Source organism: Sceloporus undulatus, chromosome 5 (assembly GCF_019175285.1).
Source record: "Sceloporus undulatus isolate JIND9_A2432 ecotype Alabama chromosome 5, SceUnd_v1.1, whole genome shotgun sequence".
In the NCBI taxonomy this organism is placed as follows: Eukaryota; Metazoa; Chordata; class Lepidosauria; order Squamata; family Phrynosomatidae; genus Sceloporus; species Sceloporus undulatus.
The window spans coordinates 2,317,830-2,326,941 of record NC_056526.1 but is presented as its reverse complement, the minus strand read 5'-3'; the positions used below and the strand labels follow the sequence as shown (position 1 = coordinate 2,326,941).

Genomic DNA, 9,112 nt, shown 5'->3' with positions numbered 1-9,112 from the left:
CTTTTTAGATCTGATCCTAACCACAAGGATGACTTGGTTAATGGGGTGCAAGTGGTGGGATCTTAGGTGGAAGTGACCATGTTCTCCTGGGTTTGTAATACAGTGGAAAGGAGAAGCCAGGCAGAGCAGCACACGCATCCTAGACTTTAGGAGAGCGGATTTCAGTAAACTTAGAGAAGTATTGAGGCAATTCCATGTCAGAAATACTAAAAGATAAGGAGTCAGGGACGGCATGGGAGTTCTCAAAAGAGAGCTACTGAAGGCCACAATTTCAAACAGTTCCAGTGAGAAAGAAAAACGGAGGTGTCTCAGAAACCAGATGGATGACGAAGGAAACTTCAACTGAGAGAGTTTAAACGGAACATGTATAAGAAATGGAAAAGGGGGAAATCACAACAAAGGAATTCAAAAATAGTCAGGAGTGTAGGGATAAAGTCAGAAAAGCTAAAGCGCCGAACGAACTCAGGCTTTCTAGGAGGTTAAGAACAATAAAAAGGGCTTTTTGGATATGTCCGCAGCAGAGGAGAGAAGGACAGTAGGCCACTTCGTGGGAAGATGGCAAAATGCTAACCGAGACAGAGAAAAGGCAGAATTACTCAACACCTTCTTTGCTTCAAGTTCTTTCAGAAAGGCAAAGGGTGCTCACCTGAGGATAATGGAGCAGATGACAGGATAGGGCATTTCAGTACAGAATAGGTAAAGAGATAGTAGAGGAACACCTATATTAAATCTAAATGAATTTAAGTCTCCGGAGACCAGATGAACTCCATCCAAGGGTATTAAAAGACTGGCAAATGTAATATACGGAGCCATTGGCAATAATCTTTGAGAACTCCTGGAAAACAGGAGAGATCCCAGCCGACTTGCGGAGGGCAAACGTTTTCCCCATCTTCAAAAAGGGGAAAGAAGAGGATCCCAACAATTATCGTCCATTTAGTCTACATCATACTAGGAAATTTTCTGAGCATCATTAACAAATCTGTGCATCTATAAGGCAATGCCATAATCACAAAGTCAACATGGGTTTTATCAATAACAAGTCAAGCACCTGATCTCTTTCTTTTTATTAAATTTTATTCTATTAAGTAAGTAATTGCTTGGATATAGTATATCTTGAATTTCAGTAAGGCCTTTGACAAGGTTTCCCATGACATTCTTGCAAACAAGCTTGTAAAATGGGGCGAACAAAGGAAACTTTTCAGGATCTGTTAATTGGTTGACGGCCGAACCCAAAGGGTGCTTCAACAATGGCTCCTTTCATCCTGGAGAGAGTGACCAGTGGGGTGTCCAGTGGGGTCTGTCCTGGGCCAGTGCTATTCAACATCTTTATCAATGACCTGGATGACAGAATTGGGAGCACACTTATCAAATTTGCAGATGACACCAAATTGGAGGAATAGCTAATACTCCAGAGGACAGGATCAAGATTCAAAATGACTGAATAGACTAAAAGCTGGGCCAAAGCTAACAAAATGAAATTCAAACACGGAGAATGTAAGGTATTTCACTTAGGCGGAAAAATAAAATTCACGATATAGGATGGGTTGACACCTGGCTGAATGAAACTACGTGTGAAGGATCTAGGAGTCCAAGTAAGCCACAAGTTGAACATGAGTGAACAGTGTGATGCGGCAGCTAAAAAGGCCAATGCTATTTTAGGCTGCATCAATAGAAGTATAGTGTCTAGATCAAGAGAAGTAATAGTGCCACTGTATTTCTGCTTTGGTGCAGCCTCACCTAGAATATTGTGTCCAGTTCTGGCGCCACAATTCAGAAAGGACATTGAGAAACTGGAGCCATGTGTCCAAAGGAGGCGACAAAATGGTGAGGTCTGGAACATGCCCTATGAGGAACAACTTAGGGAGCTGGGGTGTTTAGCCTGAGAAAAGAAGGTTAAGAGGTGATATGATAGCCCTGTTTAAATATTTGAAAGGATGTCATATTGAAGGGGAGCAAGCTGTTTTGCTGCTCCAGAGACTAGGACCAGAGCAATGGATGCAACTGCAGGAAAAGAGAATTCAGCTCAACATTAGGAGGAACTTCCTGAGAGTAAGGGCTTTTGCCGTGGAAGCACTCCCTTGGAGGGTGATGGAGTCTCCTTTCTTGGAGGTCTTTAAACAAAGGCTGGATGGCCATCTGTCAGGATGCTTTGATTTGGATTTCCTGCATGGCAGAATGGTTGGACTGGATGCCCTAGTGGTCTCTTCCAACTTCTATGATTCTATGATTCTGTGATGTTTATCACACTTGTCTTAAAGAGGTACTATTCCAGTGTGACTCCTCTAGCTGCCTCCTGTTGCATGCTGGATTGGCGTTTTAGGAGCTGACTTCTCTGCCTGAGAATTCTAAATACCCCTCCTAAAACTGCCAATCCCAGCATGCAACAGGAAGCAGCAGAGGAGTCACACTGGAATAGTCCTCTTTAAGAGCATGTGTGATAAACATCTATGATTAGGAGGAACTTCCTAAGGAGAAGCTGTTAGACAGTGGAAGATGATCCCTTGGAGGGTGTGGTGGAGTTTCCTTCTTTGGAGGCTTTTAAACAGAGGCTGGTGGCCGTCTGTCACAGGACATGCTATGATTGGGAGCTCCTGCATGGCAGAAGGGTTGGACTGTATGGCCCTTGGGGTCTCTTCCAACTCTTGATCCTATGACATGGCTCAATTCAGCAATAAATGACACACTGACTCAATCCGACCCAACCGAGACCTGTATATTTTTAGTGACCAACTGACTGATCCAGCTTCATTCATTAGTCAGTGGGCTTGAGATCTTTGAGCGGTGTCCTGCTACAAATGGAGGAGCTTTCTAAAGCTTTTGAAATAGCTTGTGGCCAGCCTCAAGCCTTGAGGAGTGGTGGGTAAGAAATAATAATACTTATTATTATTATTATTTTATGCTGAAGCTTGTTGCCTAACACATTTACTTTTCCCCTCTAAGAATTCCCCCCTGACTTTGTGTACCACTTTTTTGATTTTCTAGCTACTATTGAAATTCTCCCTCGCCTACCCTTCATCACCACCTTCTTTTTTCTGTCAAAGTTGGCTCCCAGATTGAGACTCAACTTGAGACTTGACTTGAAAGTATCTTGGAAGGGTTGAGATGACTTGATGAATTGGTAGAGACTTGAGAAATGACTTGAGACGTGGAGTAAATGAATACAGTCCTCCCTGCGTTCTCGCGGACTTGAGATCAGTGTCCCTTGAGTATCCGCAGGAGTGAAATGAGGTGCTAAAATGGGACACACGCCCATGGTGGCCCACACTCCCCAGGGGCCCGCCTCATTCAAGCCAGGGAGCCCTGGTGGCGCAGTGGGTAAATGCCTGCTAGCCATTCACTCAAAACACAAGTTGGAGTTCAAGACCAGCAAAAGGCCAAGTTGACTCAGGTGCACCTCTGCCGGAGAGAGATAAAATGAGTACCCGACTTTGGGGGCAAATAGTTTACTTGCTAATTAGCTTACTTGCTGTTCACTGCTATGATTTTGGATAGCAGTATAAATAAAAAAAAATTAAAAAACAAAACAAATAGGGTTGAATATGTGCAATTTTCCATTTTCATGGAGGGAGGACTTATATCACTGAGGCCCAGGAGACATTTTGGCATAGTCTACTGCCTGTCTTTCTCTGGCTGGGCTGATGGGATTAGAGATGTTGGGCCAGGTCCAAAGGCAGCTTCAAACCACTTAGGGTACATCTACACTGTAGGAATAATGCAGTTTGACACCACTTAAATGGTATAGCTCATCCTCAGAAATCCTAGGAGCTGCAGATTTACAGTCTTTAGTTTCTCTGTCAAAAAGTCCTGGTGCCTCACCAAACTACCGATCCCGATTCTGTAGGATTGGCTGTGGCAGTTAAAGTGGTGTCAAAGTGCATTACAGTGTCTCTCCACAATCACTGGCATGATCCGTGAATGTGGAAAACACACGATTTTTACCTGAGCGGACACCTCTCTAGGAATCCCCAGGTCCTCCAGTGCAACTCTACGGTCCACAATGGCCGAATAGAATCACGCTGGAGGACCGCAATGCTGAGGTGTTTCCTCTTCTAGGTTCTCCAGCAACCTCTATGGTCAACTTCTGGCAAGTTGCGCTGGGACCTAGAGATTCCTATAGAGGATATATTAATCAAAGCTGCAAACGTGGAGCTCCAACTGTATTTCTGCAGTTTAGAGGCACTTGCAATATGATGTCACATACTCATGTGCTCTTTTGGGGCCTTTTAGAGTACCTGTAAAGCCTTGGAGTATTCATGGGCCCAAGCCATTGGGGCTTTGTCACTATAACAGACAATCTTTCCAGCATCTTGTGAATATTCCATTTGTCTTTCACTGGATTTTTGCTGCTTGTTCTTTTTGCTTCTAGGGAAGGCTACACTTGATCGGTGTATTTAGTTAGCTCGTGATTTAAAAACAAACAAACACAAAACCCTCATCTTTCCAGCATGTTATAGTGGTTTGGGCATTGAACTACATGGTTAGTAGTTTGAGTGTTGGATTCTGACTCTGGAGACCAGGGTTCGATTTCCGCTTGGCCATGGAAACCCATGGGGGACTTGGGCAAGTCACACATCTCAGCCTCAGGGGAAGGCAATGGTAAACCTTTGACAAATCTTGTCAAGAAGATCCCATATATGTTTTGCCTTAGGGTCTCTGTAAGTCGGAAACGGCTTGAAAGCACACAACCAACAACTTCCAGCATCTTGGATATGTCTCTGTCTTCTTTTGTGGCTTTCTCTAGAGAGCTACAAAACCCTTGAATCCTGCTCTTCTTGTCTCTCTGGCTAAATGTCCCTTTTCTATTGTCATCTCTCAGAAATTCTGCCAAGCTATTGCCTGTGCCCATCTGCTCATCCACAGTTTGTTGAGCTGATAGAGACCACTAATTAATTTTGGACTACCACAATATTTTGAGGATGTCTGGATCGGACTGTATCGCGTTGGTAAAGTAGGTATCACTTGCTTAAAAAGAAATAAAAGAAGCAAGTTGTCAAGCAAATTTTGCCAGTTTTAAACAGAAGTGATGCAGCTTTATTCTTTTGTGTAAAGTTTGGTTGCTAGTTAAGCAAAGAGATCCAAGTGAAACAGGAGTAGTAATGGCTGATGTCACGAGGCAGTGTTGGGTCCCTAGAGGAGATGATAAAAAGGGAAGATTTTCTTCAATACAAATCTGAGTGTCTTCTCCAAATGATAGGTTTTTGTTTTCAAACATCATATATTCCTTTTTATCCATAAGAAAGAATTGTATTGCCAGTTGCTGAGTGGCCATAAGCACCTTGGCCCCAACTTTGGTGATTCATGCCCAATTACTTCCCATTGGACTACTGATTCTAGGCTGCATCAATACAAGATAGGGTCTGGGAGTAATAGTGCCACTCTATACTGCTTTAGTCAGGCCTCACCTGGAATAATCCTGTGTCCAGTTTGTGCACCACAATTCAAAAGGACATTGAGGAAGCTGGAGCATATCCAGAGGATGGCCACCAAATAGTGAAGGGTCTGGAAACAATGTCTTATGAGGAGAGACTTAGGGAGCTGGGGATGTTTAGCCAGGAGAAGAGAAGGTTAAAGGGATGTGATAGCCTGTCTTAAATATTTGAAGGCGTGTCACATTGATGATGGAGTAAACTTGTTATTTGCTGCTCCAGAGACTGGGAAATGGACAATAGATGCAAACTGCAGGAAAAGAATTTCACCTCAACATTAGGAAGAGATCCCACCTAAACCTTACTGACAGTAAGGGCTATTGAAGCTGGAAGAAGCTGTTGCCTCAGAGTGTGGTGAAGTCTCCTTCTTGGAGGCTTTTCACCAAGGCCATCTGTCTGTACACGGGGTGCTTTGACTGTGAGTTCTGCATGGCAGAAGGAGATTGAAGTAGATGGCTTTGGGGTCCCTACCAATTCTATGATTCTATGCTTATTGCTTATGTGTGGGGCTGCCTTGAAAAGTGCTCAGAAACTGCAGCCAGTGCAAAATGCAGCAGCCAGACTAGGTGTTGCTAGGTGTTGCATATTAGAGGTCATATAACACCGGTCTTACAAGAACAGTGTTGGCTTTAGGGATATGTGTGGTTAGTGTTTGAGTACTGGATTATGATTCTGGAGACCAGGGTTTGAATTCCCATTCGACCATGCAACCTGGGCAAGTACACTCTCTCAGCTTCAGGGGCAGGCAACGGCAAATGCCCTCTGAATAAATCTTGCAAGAAAATCCCATGATTGTATCACCTTAGCGTCACCATAAGTCAGAAATGACATGAAGGTACACAAACCAACAGACATATTTAAGCCAGTATTGCATTGACCTTACCACCACAGGGCACAGAAGTAGGGTCAGTTCACATTGGCAATGTGTATTCACGTTATAACGCATCGTTCATTCACACCCGCGCTCTCTGATACACTTTGCCGATTCGTATTCGCGTCATATCGCATCGTTCATTCCACCTGGGCGGCCTTCCGAATCGAGGTTTTGTGAATCGGCCAATGCATATTCAGGCAAAGTGAGGCAAGTGCAGTTTGGATTACCACACCAGCCAATACAATGTGTATTGGTCGATGCGCAAGCGGCCGCTTGCGCATACTCTGTGGGGCTCTGAACGGGGAGCAACATTTTTAACTTCGCGGGTGAAGAATGAGGTCATTGTTTAGCGTGTAATACGCAAGAATGCTGCTTAGCCACTACGCAAGGGGTAACACCATCGTGTGTGTGTGTGTGTGTGTGTGTGTGTGTGTGTGTATATGCACACAGATAAATACATACATGCATACTTATATATGTACACTAATAATAATAATAATAATAATAATAATAATAATAATAATAATTTATAGCCCGCCCAATCACAAGGAATCCAGGCGGGTTACAACAGTAAAAATAAAGAAAATAAAATACAATAAATAAATAAAATACAATAAAATTAAAAAGAACGAAGTGAGTACATTCACAGTTAGGCCTGATGGAAGTTGGGCCTCTTTTTCACTCCCTCCCAGGTCTGATGATGATGTCATGGAGGGAGGGCTCTTCTTCTTGAGGCAAGGATTTTATTTTAATTAATTTTATTTAATTCTTCTCATTAAATTTAAGAAAAGAATTGGTGGACAGAGTGACATAAGTCACAGTAAATGGGGAGAGGAACTAGGTAGGGAAGGCCTGCCGGAAGAGATCCGTCTTAAGAGCCTTCTTTAAAGGCTATAAGAGTAGAAATGCCATGGATCCCCTTTGGCAGGTCGTTCCATGTCTTCGGAGCTGCGATGGAAAAGGCCCTCTGGGTGACTGAACCTAGCCTAGATTTTATTGGCTGAAGTAGATTCTTCCCCTTCGAGGACCTTAGAGTGCGGGACGGACAGTATGGAAGTAGGCGATCTCTTAAGTATTCTGGACCCAAGCCATGTAGAGCTTTGAAGGTAATCACCAACACCTTGTACCTTGCCCGGAAACTCATTGGCAGCCAGTGAAGGGATTTCAAAACCGGTGTTATGTGATCGGTACGACGAGTACCTATAATTAACCTGGCTGCCATATTTTGTACAAGTTGAAGTTTCTGAACTTGGGACAAGGGTAGCCCCATGTACAGCGCATTACAGAAGTCCAATCGAGAGGTGACCAGCGCATGTACAACTGTTTCAAGGTCTCCCTGCTCCAGGAAGGGGCGCAGCTGGCGTATCAGCCGAAGCTGATAACAAGTGCTCCTGACTGTCGCATCTACCTGAGCTGTCAGGTGAAGCAACGAGTCAAGGAGCACCCCTAAGCTGCGGACAGAGTCTTTCAGGGGAAGTGTATATAATGGTACAGCCAAAAGTGAGATGCCTTTTTTATGTGAACACACATATTTGTCTGTATGAGTGTGTGTGTGTGTATGTGTGTGTACACACACACACATAGAGAGAGAGAGATATAGACAGTGGTAGAGCCAAAAGTGTGATGCCTTTTTTATGTGTACACACACATTTGTCTGTATGAATCTTAATATATATATATATATACACATACATACATATACATATATATACACACAAACACACACACATATATACAAAAATACAGTGTGCCACAGCCAAAAGTGTGATGCCGTATTTATATGTGTACACACACATCTGTCTGCTTGAGTGTTTGTATATATGTGTGTGTGTGTGTGTGTGTGTGTGTGTACACACACACACACACAGATATACATACATATACACATAGTGGTACTGCCAAAAGTCTGAAGCCGTATTTATATATGTGTGTGTGTACACACACACACACATACACACACACACAAACTGTGGTGCAGCTGAAAGTGTAATGCTGCATGTATATGCTTACACACACATCTTTGTGTGTGTGTGTGTGTGTGTGTGTATACATACATATACATATACACACTCACGCATATATATAAATACACACACACACACACAAACTGTGGAGCAGCCGAAAGTGTAATGCTGCATGTATATGTTTACACACACATCTTTGTGTGTATGTGTATACATACATATACATACAGACACACACACACACATACATATACATCCCCCCACCCCGACACAAAAGGTTTCCGCTTTATCTCGTCGGTCAGTGGAAAAACGGCTCCCCAGTCCCGGAGGCTGTCCTGAAAGGGGAAAGGGCCAACGGAAGGAGAAGGGGGAAATTCCAGCGCAGCATCATGGGAGATTTGTAACCGATGGTCTTCAGGAGAACCAGCAGATTGGATGTTCACACCAGCCAAAGCAGCAGAGGTTTCGCACTGGCCATCAATACGGATCCCGCCGATCCACTAATTTTGCGCACTTGCAAAACGGAGGAGCTGGCTGCCATCAGTTTGGAACCTCGCCGTGAATACGCATTGGCCAAAGTGTATTCACATTATAGGAAGACAACTTGCTCTCTCGATCCCTGTCCCTCATGGCTGACAGCTCAAGGGCAACGGTTGTAACCAATGTTACACCGTATCATTAATGCATCTTTCAGGGATGGGCAGTTTCCATCTACTTTGAAGACGGCTATTGTTAAACCTTTGCTGAAAAAGCCCTCCCTTGACCCCCTAATTTGGAACAATTATCGGCCTGTCTCGCTGCTGCCATTTTTAGGGAAGGTGATCGAGAGGGCAGTTGCCTTTCAGCTT

At 43.8% G+C, this 9,112-nt stretch overlaps 1 long non-coding RNA gene across 1 annotated transcript in view; it reads left to right on the top strand.

Annotated features, from left to right (window-relative positions):
• Positions 1-4,860: 4,860 nt before the first annotated feature.
• The window catches only part of LOC121931806, a 9,636-nt gene continuing 5,384 nt past the window's right edge, over positions 4,861-9,112 (top strand). The window contains exon 1 of the long non-coding RNA XR_006104216.1: positions 4,861-4,948. This is a non-coding gene — a long non-coding RNA (uncharacterized LOC121931806). The remainder of the gene's footprint in view (positions 4,949-9,112) is intronic.